Source organism: Dicentrarchus labrax, unplaced genomic scaffold (genome assembly GCF_905237075.1).
Source record: "Dicentrarchus labrax unplaced genomic scaffold, dlabrax2021, whole genome shotgun sequence".
Classification (NCBI taxonomy): Eukaryota; Metazoa; Chordata; class Actinopteri; family Moronidae; genus Dicentrarchus; species Dicentrarchus labrax.
In genome coordinates, this window is record NW_026136721.1 from 20192844 (window position 1) to 20208174 (window position 15331).

Consider the following 15331-nt stretch of genomic DNA (forward strand, 5'->3'; position numbering starts at 1 on the left):
TTATGTGTGATGTGAAAAGCAGCGGGGTTTATCTTCTGTCTCTGTGTGATGTGGCGCAAACAAAAGGCAGCGTCCACGCGGCCCCAGCCTGTGCTGCTGCAGGACTGTAAACACTGTGCCACTACAAAGGTACAACCCTTGCCGCCTGCCTGCCTGTATAAATCCCACTGCCTTTACCAATTAATACAGGGAAAGAAACTCACTGCTTGTGTGCCTTCTGCTGGTGTTCACCAGAAGAAAGAGACTGTGAGAGAGAGCGAGGGGCAGACACAGACAGGGAGAGAGAGAGAGAGAGAGAGAGAGAGAGAGAGAGAGAGAGAGAGAGAGAAAACATATTGCTTAGTTGTACAGCAACAGTGGTACGATATGCCGGAGCTGACGTTTATGACTGTTTAGATAGCCATAACCACAGCAGGCGGTGATGGTAATAATGCTGTGTTGACATTAGCCCAGGTGGGAATATGTCAGTTTGCGTCGCCACCGCCAAATTGCCACTTCTATTGTTAAGTAATTAATGCTTAATTAGGAAGCTTGCTTCAGTCAGCGATGGGGTCGTTAGAGAGGTGTCGCACGCGCCATAAACAAATGTTACCTTTACGAATGCAAATCGAGCTGTTATGTTTTTTTCCTGTGCCCTCTTTTTGTCCTTGTGCCGCCAAGCATAAGGCATGAGCGCACCAAGGCATCCATCTTGGATGTGGGTGCTAAAGGATTGAACGGGGACAAGGTTTCTCTCATGCTGCTTTACACTGCTGCTGCGTTGCTAGTTTGTCTCTTTGTCTTTTCTTTCCAAGGCAACTCCAATGTGGTTTATTATGTGCTCTGGGTTGTTATTTGGAGATGGATCCTCCATGCCACTGTGCTGTCACACTCCAACCTATGGAGGGAGGCTAGGAGGGGCAAGGAAGGATGGAAGGGGTGGGGGTGGGGGGTGCAGTCATTGGAAAAAGAGTTGTATGTATGTGTAGGGGTGTAAAGCTTAGTTGGGGGGAGGAGAGCCAGAGAGAAGAGGAGAGCATGCAGCGTGCAGCTGGAAGAGGCAGAGATGAGCGGAGGCGTGAAATTGGCACTGCACCGTCCACCACCCAGAGCACTGCATCCCCCCCCCCCCCACCCCCCCATCTCAACCTACCACCCTCTTGCCCCCTCCGCTCCGTTCCACCGTGGAAGGAACCATGTCTGCACTGACTATAGCACTCATGCGCCTGTGTGTGTGTCTGTGTTTGTGTACCTCAGTAAGCGACGTCTGACACTCGGTGGTACTGTTTGCAATGCCCAAGTGATGCATTCTCACTCCCTCCCCTTATATACATTTCACACACACACACACACACACACACACACACACACACACACACACACACACACACACACACACACATCACCCCACCCTCCTGGCCCCTCCTATAGAGTGGTCATAACTCACCTTAATTGTATTTCGTAGGTGGTGCTCAGATGTAGAGTGCATTGTGAAATGTAGCTGAGACCGTGAGAGAGCAGTAATGGGAGTGAGGGCAAGGTGCTGGAAGGAGGGAAACGATCGACCTATTGGACCCTGAAAACACACATTATGCATTTAGGGTGGACCCACACACTTACACAAACAGGCTCACCCTCGGCACGCATTAAAAAGCACTCATGAATATAGACTAATGCATACATACAAAAACACTGTATGGAAATACTTTCTCTCAAAGTCAAACGCACATATATAGAGCACCTTACCCATTTTACATACATGTACACAAATTATTAGTTGTTGATGAGTGCACATGTGCAGGAAGGAGTTATTGTACCCTGTCTCCTTTATTCAACCTTTTCCTGGGCTGTTTGTGTATGCTGGGGACCTTGAGATGTCCCAGTCTGGACTATTACTAGAACTCTATGTGCACAATAAAAAATACTAATAAAATGTTTGCTCCTCACATGCATTTATACTGCCAATATGATTCCAGACATATCCACAGACACAGTAATACCTTCAAACATGTGCCCGTACACACGCACACCACCTTTTGATAGCCTGACAGGCTGCTTAATAAGTGTCATAGTAAATCAGATGCATTGGTTTGGGGGCCATATGCTCATTGGGGCAGTGAGAATGTTTTTTCTGCTGCTGTGTTGACTGCTCTCAGGTAATTAAAGCAACAGTCAAAAGTGTGCTGTCCAGTCCCCCATGAGTCCTCCATTGTCACTCCATTAGCGACTAACCAGGACAACCTGCATTTGGGTTGACACATACCAAGGAAAGACAGTATGACGCTAATCAACTGTGTTGGGAGTCTATTGGAGGAGCTATTATGTGGTATTTATCTGAACACGTCTGAGGGCGGAGGACGAAAGGGCACACAACGAAAAACCTATTCATGAATCATTTTGATAAGAGTAGATTATAAGAAAATTCAAAGGACACAATACTTTAACTGTCCATTATCGCGTTTATTGAAACAAATTGTTGTTTGTTATGGGTATCATGAAGGGAGCAATCTGGGAATGTATTGGTCACGATTAAAGCTGCACTAATTAAATGCATTTATTGAATTACCATACTCTGTAAAGTGAAAGAGGACACTCAAAATGATGATATAATCAATTATCAGCCAACCCAACAGCCAGTCACATGGAGCTTTTAGTCTCATTTGCTCATTGTTTTTGGTGTGATGTCCCACAAATGTATTGTATGTTTGTGTTCTACCACTGGAAGATTTTCTGAGGATTAATTTACTGTAAATTATGGTAGTCAGCATCTTCTAGTGGAAGGAAACATAACAACATTAATTGCATGTGAAAGTCATATTAAAACAATTGATAACTTCAAAACGTGGTATTTTTTGGTAAAAAGAGATATGCCTTATTAATAAAACAACAAACACAACAACAAAATTTACTTTTCACATCTTCTGTTTATTGATTTCTTAACTTAACTCTCTGACATTTTTTAATTTCTGGCATGGTATATTGAGCTTTTATTAAGGGGGTCATCTTAAATCACTGGAGATTTATTTTTATCATGTGGATTGATCAACAAAACCTTAAGCCCTCTCAAAAGTTTGCAAACCTGCATGTATGTTGGACAAAGTGTTTAGTGTGCTTCTATCAGACATGGACTTGTAATGAAGCCAGTTGACTTTCCACTGCAGCCTTCAGCAGTCAAGAAGAAAGAGAACAAATCTCTCTATTGTTATCTCTTCTTCCTCCTCTTTCATCCCTCCCTCAATGGTCAAAAGAAGAAAGGTAATTCAAGCCAGGTCCTACTTCACACCTTCAATTTGTCTTTTGCTGCCCCCCCCCCTTCCGTTCTCCACCACCTCCCCCCTCCTCCCTTTGCATGTCTCCTTCTCTCCATCTATCTTTCCGTCTCTCTCTGCCACTCTCTCCCTCCCTCTCATTCCCTCTCTCTGTTTCCCTCTCTCCTGGTGCAAGGTGATGGAGGTGGGTGTGTGTGGGTCTCGGAGAGCACGCCTCAGGGATTATACAGCCCGCTCACATGAAAGATTCATGATGCTCGCAAGAGTGTGTGTGTGTGTCCCTCATGCTTAGGCACTGACTGGAAAAAGGGAACAGGGAGAGACGGAGAAAAAAGGAAAGAAGGTGGGGGGATGGAGGGTACAGAGTGTGAGACAAATTGACGGAGCACAGCCGGGCTAACACTCCAGGCTGTGATTATACTGCTGGCTTCTTTGCACACACTTTTTGACGCCATCTTGTTTAGGCCTGCCTTACAGAAATGACCAATGACTAAAGTTTTCAACAGAAATTTGCATATTGTTGGTGTCCAGTGAAAACCATTTGGCGATTTTAAATTTAACAGAATTTGAATTTTCACATGAATTGAAGTCCATCGAAAGTTGATGTAATGGTAGGAATCTATTGGACCCAATCCATAACAGTCAGTGAAAACCCTACCTGACGAGTATAAATTAATTTTCAAAAAAGAGAGACCAGCTCCAAAGAGGACCTGAGAACAATCAGACCCAATCCCAAATGCTGTCGACGAGCAGACCCTAACAGAGAGAAAACACCAACACTGGTGTCATCAATTAACAAGCAGCCATGATCAAAAGAGTTGAAATATAATAATAATGTCCAAAGAATGAATGTTAAGTAATTACAAACTAACTATTTGTTGCAATACGGTGCCTATTTTCACCTCCTTCACCAAGAACAGATTATTCTGTAGCCAGCTGGGTTATAGGATGGAATATAATACTTTTGTAACCAATTTGATATCTGTGAATCAAAAAAATTTAATTTAATAGCAGAAATCTTTTACATAGTCTAACCTAATAATTAATATGATATAACATATTATTATATTTCCTAATTTTTATTATTTTCTCCTGTGGTTATAATGATGTCATCAGAGCTGATGAGTGCTCTCACATCCTTTCTGACCCACTCACACAGGCCTGAAACCCTACCCAACTCAACTAGACTGTGTAGAATTTGGTATTCAGTGCAAATATACAAATGAATGGACCTGTGTGAATCCAACTCTGAGTTACTTTTCATTGAACAAAGTGGGCATCCAGACCATAAATAGCACTGTGATGAAAACCGCAAGAGCCTGGGTTGGTGTGGGCGTATTGCTACAGGCACTAAATTACAAAGGTTCAGTTTTTTTTCTTTCTTTTTTTCTACCAGCAAAAAACATAAATGTTTTTTAATACAGTAATGTTGGTCTTGTCACAGTGCTGCTTGCTAAAGACACGTGCAACCATGCAATTAAATCATTGGTGATGTGCAGGAGATGGCCAAGTTCAGTACAATGTAAATTTTGTACTGTGTCCATTAATGCACATAACATGAAAGAAAGTTTGGTATGATGATACAGCAAAATTGTACAGTTCTGGAAATGGCTTGTAGTTAGGAACGGTTGTAGATCACCAATACATCTCTCTAATAACTGATAGATTTAAGGAAGTTGGCACACTTAAAAAACTTTTCCCCTGTCCTTATGTCCTGTCTCACTCCATTCTTGCCAGGTCCATGCCAGGAAAGACCGGCTGGAACAATAAGCAACATTTGCAACGAGCTTCTCAGCCAGAGAGGAAGTGTGTCATTGCCAAGTGTCTATTGGTGTAGGACAACTCTATTCATGTTCCTTCACCTTGGCAGTCTGTCTGTGAACAGAGGGACAGGGAGGAAGAGTACTGGTGATTTGTGACGTGTGTGTGTGTGTGTGTAATGTGTATGTGTTTATCTAAACCTCACTGGGTGCTCTAATAGCCCCTCACAGGCCTGTTTCCCCTTTCTCTCTCCAGCATCTTCAAACACATTCCATTATTGCCGCTTTTGATTGCATTTCAGATTAGAGAGCGCTGGTGGAAAGAGAGCAAAAGAGTCAGAAAGACATGGATAGAGAGAAAGAGAAATGGTGACAGAGAGAAAGAGATGGGTGAGGACCAGAGGAAGAGAATGTAGGAAGAGAGGAAGGGCAGATCAAGGGGAGACACAAACAGATAGAAAGACAGACAGGGAGGATGAGAGAGAGAGTTTAAATGGGAGACAGACAGAGAGAAAAGGAGAAACAGAAAAAACAGCGAGAAAGAGCCTCTGGGGGCGAGTATTATACGGCCGTTACCCCCCTCCGGTGCGGCAGCGAATGGGAGAGGCTGAGTACCCACTATTCCAGTGACCTTGGAGGTCAGTTGGAGGAAAGCAGCATTAATCAAACTGACGCCCAGGCTGAGGCAGATGATAGCAGGCAGCAATGCTCGAAACAACCCCCTCACCACCCCCACCCATCAACACCACCACCAGCAACCCCTCCTCACATACACGTCTACCTCCCTACACATTTATTTGCATTCTTGCGATCTTATATTTTCTGTCTTTCTCTTGCTTTTCACACATCACCATCTTCTCTTTTTTTCCCCTCTTTCTTTCTGTCTCTCCCCTCTTTTTTCCCCATCATCTATTTCCCTCCTTCCTCCTCTTCGTACGCCCTAAACCCTCTCTGGATCTCCGGCTACAAACAGTGAATTAACCCATCTCTACCCTGTGTTAATGGACTTCTAAATATCAGCCCTTGCCTGTGGATATGCCACCAACATTTACATTGGATGTGGGATTGAGTTAGTTGCCTTCTGGCCACTCGCAGACGTGTATATATCGATTTGCTTGTTTTGCTCTCTACGTTGGTGCATATTTTGTGGAAATGGCTGGTGGGGAGCCAGACTTGGGTGTTTATTTGAATGCATGTGTGCATGTAATGTATGTAATGTATGTGTAGCGGTATGTGAAAAATAACATGCAGTGTCAGACCTCCAGTTTTGGCCTTTTCACATGCCCTTTTCACTAATGTGAAACACACATGTAAATGCATGAACTATCATTATTTGTACAACACTTCATAGTTCTGACCTATAGTCAGATGTAAGTACAGATATGATTCATTTTTGAAACTTTATTAAACAACTACTTAAAACTGTTGGTGTGGTTTTGGACATTTTTAGGCTCATAGCAAGGAGAAGGTAGCCAGAGCTAATGCACCCATCTTTCCTGTTTCTACAGGACTTCCCTGAGCCAAATATATAGCTTTAACCCTCCCCACTAGTCAATGCCAGCCAGTCCACCAGCCAGCCAGTGAAAAATAAAGTCAACAAGCAAGTGTGTACATGTGGTAGTTCTGTGTGTCAGTCAATACAAACCAATCAATACACCCAGGGGCCTTACTGAATAAGGTGTGTGTGTGTGTGTGTGTGTGTGTGTGTGTGTGTGTGTGTGTGTGTGTGTGTGTGTGTGGAGAGAGAGAGAGAGAGAGAGAGAGAGAGAGAGAGAGAGCGTTTGAGTTGGGGGTTGGGGTTGGTTATAGGAGGCTGGGTTAATCTGTGACCGCTGGTCTGCGCTGATGATAGTATTGATCTGTTGAAGATCATCTGAAGGTCAGGATATGTTGTCTCTGTTTGGACTGCCTTGATCTTAATACACTGTCTGTCCTTTCACTGAAGGTATATAACAGCTGGTACCACTTAACTGATCATAGAAACATCAAACATAACAGTATAAAGAGCAAAGCGGCAGGCAGAAAAAATAATTTCTACCTTTAGGTTTTACAATTATGTGTTTACAAATGAGGTGGAAAATGTGTTTGCGTCAGTGTTTGAGTGATAGGCAAGCAGAACAATTCATACATGGCATTATTATAATCAGTTTGTATAGTAAACAGTGGACTAAAACAGAAAAATTGGATCCTGTGATGTTAGTACTTTTTGATTGACACTTCCAGTACCTTCCCTCTCTGTGGGTCATTATCATCATTTCACAATGAGAAACTAGGCTTGTTAGCACTTAATTATTCATTTGAATCCATAAAGGCAATCAATTAAGCTTAAGTGTGCAATAAATCTGATTAACCAGTCAGTTCCCAAAACACCATAAAATCCACGCAGGTCTTATACCCTGGTAATGAGTTTGCAAGTAGGGAGGGGGAAGGGGCTAATAAGTGAGGGTGCTCACCCACAAACACACACACGTGCACACAAACCCCAGTATACAAACCACTGTTGTGGTTTTTTTGGGAGGGGGAGGTGATAATTTAACGTATTAGCTATTGGGGATGAAAGATAAGCAGGGCTTAATGTATGCTAATATTAAGGTCTGCAGCTTGTAACAAACTAAAGCAAGGTCATCAGGAAAAGGCGCACTTGTAATTAATAGATGAATTCATTACAAAAACAATGACTCAGTTCAGAAACACTCATTAACAAGATAAGGCATTTGAAATGAAAATAGAAACATTAATGTGTTGACAATGGGAGCTACATTCAACCTTGGGTTGCTGTTAATGCAGTGTGTATGTGTATGTGTGTAGCGTTTGATTGGGAGAATCTGCCGGCCTCTTTTTCCGCCACCGCTGTATCATTCCTCATTATTCTCTGCCATACTCACACACTGCCTCTCTGCCTTCCTCTCTCTATTCCAGCCTTCTTCTATCCCTCCCTCCCTCCCTCTCTCTCTCTCTCTCTCTCGCTGGCCTTTACCTGCTCGCTGGCCTCAGGGGAAATTACCACAGCTCAGAAACGCTGTCCTACTGCACTGCAACGCTCTGCTCTGCCCTGCCTCCCTCCACCCATACAGCTCACACATATGGACACACACAAATACACACACATATACTGTGGACATCCACTCACACATGAGCATGCAAGCACACAAAAACACCCCCACATACACACCCCCTTCCCCACCCCTACCATTGCCCCTCTACCAGCCGCTGCATAGACTATTTCTTCTTCCTATTGTCCTTCCCCCATAATATATTATGTACTATACAGAGGCACAACAGTATATGGAGGATTAGAAGCATTTTGCTGCCACGGTCTGCGTTGAACATTGTATGCAAGACATAGTCAAATCGTATATCAGCATATGTAACAGTAACTGCACCCATGTTTGTATGTACATGTAGGCATGTGTGTTTTATTGCAGGAGAATGTGAGTGTGTATACATTTCCCTGTTTCCGCACGGCTTTTATGTGTCAGACCTCTTCTGTTCAGGGTAATTCACTCTTTAGTCTTAATGAAAGTTAATGAAAAGGATCCCTCCTCCTCTTATGGACTTCCATGCCTTCAGCTACTTGCAGTCTGTCTTATCTCTCATTGCAATGCTGCAGACCTTAGAGATGAGCAATGAGTAACTCAGCAGGGTTTTCTTTTTTTTTTTTTTTTACCAGTCTTCACTATTATTTAATGGATAGGCACTTCAATCACTTTGCTAATCAGAAAGAGAAACTCACAATGAATGTTTCAGCTCAATTGCACAGCTACTACTTGCAAATTTTGCCTTGAAGTAGCAGGACTGGGAGACTTGCTGTGCAACATTTTTCTTTTATGTGCGTTTAGGAGATGGTTTCATTTGGCTCCTTCCTCTGTCAGAATTATCATCATGACCGTCCTTTTGCATATGTCAAGTAATGCCTTTGGAAATGTCACTTTGAGCGAAGCAGCAGCAGCTTGCTGTCTGCATTTTGATTACTCACATACATAAAGTCCAGACTGTGGAGGAGGATTGAGTATTCATAATCAATACTAAAATACTGACACCCCGACCCATTAGTCATTCTGCATCACACAGCCAGCTATAAATGTCTTCTTCTAGAATGCAGTGTCTGGGGAAATGAGGATTTAAAACCAAGATCTGCTCTTGTACTCAGTGCTGTCATTAAATGTTTGGCTGCCCCTCAGTTCATGTTTGTTTGGTCAATTCCACAAGATTAAATGTTAAGATTGGTGCATTTGGAGAGGGGTTTTGTATTTTGGAGTAAGGCAAAAAATAGATCACTAAAAATTAATTTGTTGATTTAGCCAATTTATCATAAACATTGGAATATGTTTTTTACTTTTAAAGTAAATATAAAGCCTGTTGGGATTCTTTTTATGTAATTTGTCTGGTGATGTGTCTGACTTTTATGAATATGTGTGATTATTAATGTCTCTGGATGGATATACTTTCTCTCATGGGAAACGTGTTTGAATGATAAAATGTAGCCATGGAGCACATGCATAAAATATGCATGTAGCCACGTAACACAAAAGTGTGTACGTGTATTTGTGATGTGATTGTAAAGTGTGTGTACGGTATGCATAATAATCTGTGGTTTGGTGTATGCACACGCATTCTTCTGTGAATTTGTGCATGTGTGTCTGTGAGTCTGGCATTCTCCAGCGGCAGGCTTGAAATTAAAACCTTATGCGGAACGTGGCTCATGATTGGACTGGAATTAAAACAAAAGGCAGAAGAGAACACTGAAAAAACAAATGGAGAGAGGGGAAAAGGCAAATGGCGAGAGCAGGAGAAGGACAAGTGTATTGTTGGATAGGGGAAGGAGTGAGCAATTGCCTCTGCTGCAGTCCTACAGCTTGTGTCTGGGCTGTTTCTTATCAGGATGTCAGGCGGACCTTTCCCATTGGCTCGCTTCTGTCGGCAGTCTGTTTAAATGTGAAAGCAATTGGGGAAATTGGTGGAGTCAAAGAAACATCTCAGAGACACCCAAAAGAATAGCTGTGATGAACCGGAGAGAGGATGTGCGCAAGGAAGGATGTGCACACATACACACCTATGTCATCTCACCTTTGATGGCTAAGATCATGTCAAACCACTATTGTTATTTCAAGTCTTAGCTGTCCTTTTTTTGGTGCATAAATTTCCATCTTCATCTGTGATACCTCATGTGAGTCTACATGAAGGAAGCTAAAAGTAATTTAGTAGGCAAATTTACTCTGAGACAAAATGTTTCCACAGAAAGACAATTTATTTAGGTGACATGAATGAACATCAAATCTCTGCATACAGTTTAATAGTCTGTGATCTACAATGAACTACATATCCCTTAAGGCATTTCTGAAGGCATTCCTCTCTGCTCTCACCTCTCTTAACCCTCAGTGTGGAACATCTGCTTTCTCCATTCAGTTGGAGCTTGCTATTTTAATAGCTCTGGGCATCTTGCCTTGAAAAGGATAAAAAACAAAAAAAAACAACGTTTGGCCGGGGGGGCCCTGGCTTTCTCATTAGCAGTCTCTCCCAGTGATGCATAGGAGCCCAGAGCTTTGCTGAGAGAGTTCTCACTGGTCAGCCTTCCCCTTTGTGGACTGCAGCCTTGACCTGTTCCCACCTCACTGTGTGTGTGTGTGTGTGTGTGTGTGTGTGTGTGTGTGCGCGCGCGTTTGCAAGGAGCGGTCATTTCCATGAGAAAGGAGTGCAAAGAATGGACAGGGGCCGCATTTTCTTTTTTCTGAGACGGCTGCAGACGCGGTTCAGGGGGCATAAGGGTGACCTCATCCATCATGTTGAGAATAGCCTGGAATTATCGCCCCATGTTTCTGGGCATCATGTGATCAAGAGATTCTTGACAAAGGTCATCCTGGGTAGAGAAACTTGGAGTGGGGCCTTTAACAGACATTTGAGTATGCTAAATAAAGTTCATGATGCAAGTTCCAAATTGCTTATAGACTTTTACGACTCATCCATTTCTGTGCCCTTTTGCTTTAGTTCGGTCATGAGTCACATGAAGTATGGTATCCTATTTCTACACTATAAAGTATTACGTAATGTATCACTTTACCAGTGGTGAAAAGTAACTAAGTACATTTATTTTTTGTACTTAGTTTTTATTTTGAGGTACCTGCACTTAACTTGCACTTAACCATTTTCATTTTCTACTTTATACTTCTACTTCACAACATTACACTGGAAAATATTGAACATCTTCTACCTTACTACCAGATGTAGTTACTAGTTACTTTGAAGGTCAAGATTTTACACACAAAGCACATCACCAGTGTACATTAAAATCCACAGCAATTCAAAATAGTCCAAAAAAGTGCTTAACTCCAACCACATACAATATTAAAATGTGTCTTACATGTTGATACATCAGTAATAGTTTAACATAAGGGCAAATTACTCAAAGTGCTTAAAGCAGTAAAATTATGAAATCAGACATTTTACTTGTAATGAAGTACACCAAGGTATTGCCACTTTAACTTAAAGCTGCAGTAACACATTAACTCATTTATTTTTTGACCAATCGGGGGCAGTGCAGCAAACTGTAAACACAACATTGCCTGATGTGTCTGAAAAGGATGCTGATGAGAGAGCTGAGAATGGATCAAAACAATAAAGTTGCAAATCACAAAACCAAAACAACGAGTTAAAAGACGCTAAATAGCTGTGTAGAGCTGAGGGGAACCAGGAATAATTCTCAGTGCATTTGTCACCACAAGCAACACCTTTAATATTACACGTAGTTATTTGATCCATTGTTTACATAGAAGGCTATAATGATTAGAGCTGTTCTAAGAACAGGCTCTAAATACAGTCTCTCTACTGTCAAAAGTACAAAATATGTAATATATTTAATAAACAGTGTCATTACATTTGGCGTTTAACTGTGGTAAATGTCAGTGCTATCAATGTGGTTTATGTTTTGCTGTCTTTACAATATCACCCGCACAAAATCTATAACAGCGTCACATTTGTTTCTTTTTTAAGCGTACTGTATTAGCTGCATGCTTCAGCAATTGCCTTGGAAATATGAGCTGTCCATCCTCTGAGGGCGCCTGGAAGTTTGGAGAGCGGGGAGGGGGCGGGCCGGAGGGCGGAGGGCGGCGGGCGGAGTTAGCTATCTGGCGCTTTGGTTGGTTGGGAGTGACGTATCTGGAGCCACTTCCTGGTCTGTCTCGCTCGCTGGGAGGAGGAGAGGGAGACTGCAGTGTTGTTAGTTTGAACAAAATGGCTGCGAGACCACTGTCAACGAGAGCTCACTGAACGCCTACCATGACTGTCCGCTCCGCTGTCTGGATCCACACAGAATGTATTTCCCCGGAGTCGTTTCTCACTTTGCATTCGCGTTAGCCAGCCCGTCGCTAGTCGTCCAGCTGGCGACCTAAACATACAAACAAACAAAAAAAAAAAAACATTTCTTTTTTGCACTTTAAAACAAGTTGGCTGGCTAACTGGCCGTCGGCTTGCTCTAATACGCGAGAACTCATCGGCGAATTTTTTATTTTTTTTTTGAACGAAGAAAGCTGCCTGATTTCTCTGTTTGTACAGAACCTCGCAACGGTCGACGACGTACAACGGCCAACCGTCGCTAACGTTACCTTACATAATTTAGCTGCTTTTAAAAAGTCATTTTATTCGTGTGTGTGTTTTTGTTGTTTTTTTGTTGTTAGTGGTGCTTCGTTCCCCTCCCCGCCCCCCTCCTATTATATCGTGACGTTTTTGACAAACTGTTTTTCCTGCGAGTGTAATTTCAAGACATGTTTTTTACTGCTTACATTTTTTTGCTCAAAGCATAATTGCCGTACTTGCTGTGTGTATATCTGGCTGAGTGGCCGTTGTTTACCTCGGTATCCTGTCACCAAGCTGCTTCAGCAGCAGTCGGCTTATCTGCCAAGTCTGACTTTAAATCGCGACTGAATCCTCTCTGCTCCATCTCTCTTTTACGGGTAACTTTTAGAAAAGACTTCGGAAGAATGCTTTTCTGCATATTTTTTTCTGCCATGCACCGACTCTTCACTGAAAGCTGCCAAAGCTGTGGTTAACGCGAGGTGAGTACCGTCTCCTCCAGTGTGATGAACTGCTCAATGTCATTGCTGATCCCTGTTTTGAAAATCAAAGTCGCACCGGCTAGAGGTAAAGGGGACAGAAGCTGGATGTAATGTCAAGATTCAAATGAGCAAAATGACTAACTGCATTGCAATTTTATTTGTCAGGACATTTACTCATGTTTGATATACAGTTACAACTACAGGCTTGATGCTACAGAAAGCAATGTGCAAGTGCTACAGAATTAAAACATCCATTGATAATTATATGTGCTTATTTGTGGTGCCACAAATCTTAACAGTATTCATGTTGTGTGTCCTCAGAAATCATTTTAAAGTGAGACACATTGTTCTTTCTAGTGACCACCCAAATACCCAGAGGGTTTTTTAAAGGGTGTCCCCCCCTTGCAATAATGAATAATAGTGTCTTATGTGATGCTGAAACGATGAGGAACCCTGAGACTGACTGATCAGAGGTTATTCTCTCACGTGCTGCTTTTCAATATTAATACATTTGGTTGGCTACGTGTTTATTTGAAGGGGCTTGACATGAAAATGTTGGGAACTTTTGTGTTATATCATCGCTCTTTCATGATTGGCTGAGCGGCCTGGAACACACTCTGTACATGTGAGCGTGTAATGTGATGGTTTCTTGAACTGACTGCGAGAACTCCCTTTGCTTTTCTCAATGATTTTAGTTATTAGAAGGTAATGGTGTGCTAATAGGCTCACGCAGTACTATCTATAGGTTGATCATTGACTGAGTAGAACTGTATTATGAGAGCACGACTGAGATTATGTTTTGTTTTGTGCCTGCACATTGCAGCTGCAGTGTTTTCCCAATGTGACAGAGGCACACTCTTACATTTCACCCCCCCAGTTGTTCTGTTGTCACTCCTCTTTAGTTTTTTGGTTCATTCGGTAGCCGTATCACACGGTGTATCTTGCACATGATTGTACATTCCTCTACATTAATTCAAAGTACATTATTAAACATAGCTGTCCTGTCTCTCTTCCCTCCTTTCCTCCACCCCCCCTCCGGCTCAGTGAGAAAGCCGGGGATTCTGATTGAACTGTCGCCTTCCATTGCATCCCCCCTTCCTGCATCCTGTCCCCAGGCACTGGAGTATAGCTTTTAATATCTCCTCTGCGTGTCTTAATTGAAGTACATAATTTCCCGTTCAATTTCAAACCGCCCACCCCCCCCCCTCCACCCTCCGACATCTCTGTCACCACTGTCTTATCTCCATCGTCACACACCAGTGAGGTGATGAAATGAAAAATGCGCGTGAGCAGCAGTGGCACACATACATGTGTACATTTGCAGTTGGATGGGGAGACTGTTCGGGCATTTATTCACGCGTACATAGACATTTGCGTATATGCCGTGGTGCCTGTTTGTGCGTATGTGTGTGCCATGTCTTGGAATGTAAGCGGATTGTCGCAGATGTTGTGTGTTTGTGTCTGAATCAGCCAGTGTATACACACGTGGGAATGCTTGTTGTTTTTGCCGTGGGAGTGTGTGACCATTTATGTCAAGCTCAAAGCCCTGGCAGTTGGTTAATGCCCTGCTGTTGTTAATCAGGTCGCGAGCTGCCTCCTAGACACCCAGCTGACTCACAGACACACACACAGAGCCCTGTTCTTACCAAGGGTCAAGGGTCCTCCCATATGCACGCCCATCTTTCCAAAAGGCTGAAGAGCACGCAGTAAGGGGGTGGCTGTGAAAAGATGTTGCAGGGGCCCTCTGGTGTGTATGTAAAACTAGTGAATAGGGAGAAAAGAAAGACCTAAAGCCTGGTAAGAGGAGGAAGGGAGTCTGCTAGTTTTCTTAAATACCTTACAGTTAGGCTTACCCTTCCCAGACACTGCTGCTGTAGCACCATAGCTACCACTACAGCCAAAGCAGGTGGCTAATCTGGAGGGCACTAAGGCAAATTGGGGGTATGTATCTGCGCCAAGTCACCAGCACTGGGGTCACCCCCAATCCAAGACATGTTGTGTTGCAATCAAGATGTCAGCAGTGACCTTCTTACAATTCTTAAGTCTCTGGAGTAGTATAAAAGTCTTTTTTTTTGTTTTTAATTCTAGGGGAATACATAAATTATCCACTGGGTGCACTGATAGTATATGGAGAATATGGATAGTCTATCAAGCTATGCCAACATCTGCAAATGTGGACACAGAAATCGCAGAACTCTAAATTATCTTAATATTGGGGTGTAGAATTGGTTCTTTCCCAGTGCAAAAAGACCCAAAGTGAGAAAATCAGTCTCTC

At 42.8% G+C, this 15331-nt stretch overlaps 1 protein-coding gene across 5 annotated transcripts in view; it reads left to right on the forward strand.

Annotated features, from left to right (window-relative positions):
• Nucleotides 1-12211: 12211 nt before the first annotated feature.
• Nucleotides 12212-15331, forward strand: part of tnrc6c2 (trinucleotide repeat containing adaptor 6C2) — a 56908-nt gene continuing 53788 nt past the window's right edge. For all 5 annotated transcript variants that reach the window (XM_051384184.1, XM_051384187.1, XM_051384185.1 and 2 more), the window contains exon 1: nucleotides 12212-13056. The gene's annotated coding sequence lies outside the window, so the exon portion shown is untranslated. The remainder of the gene's footprint in view (nucleotides 13057-15331) is intronic.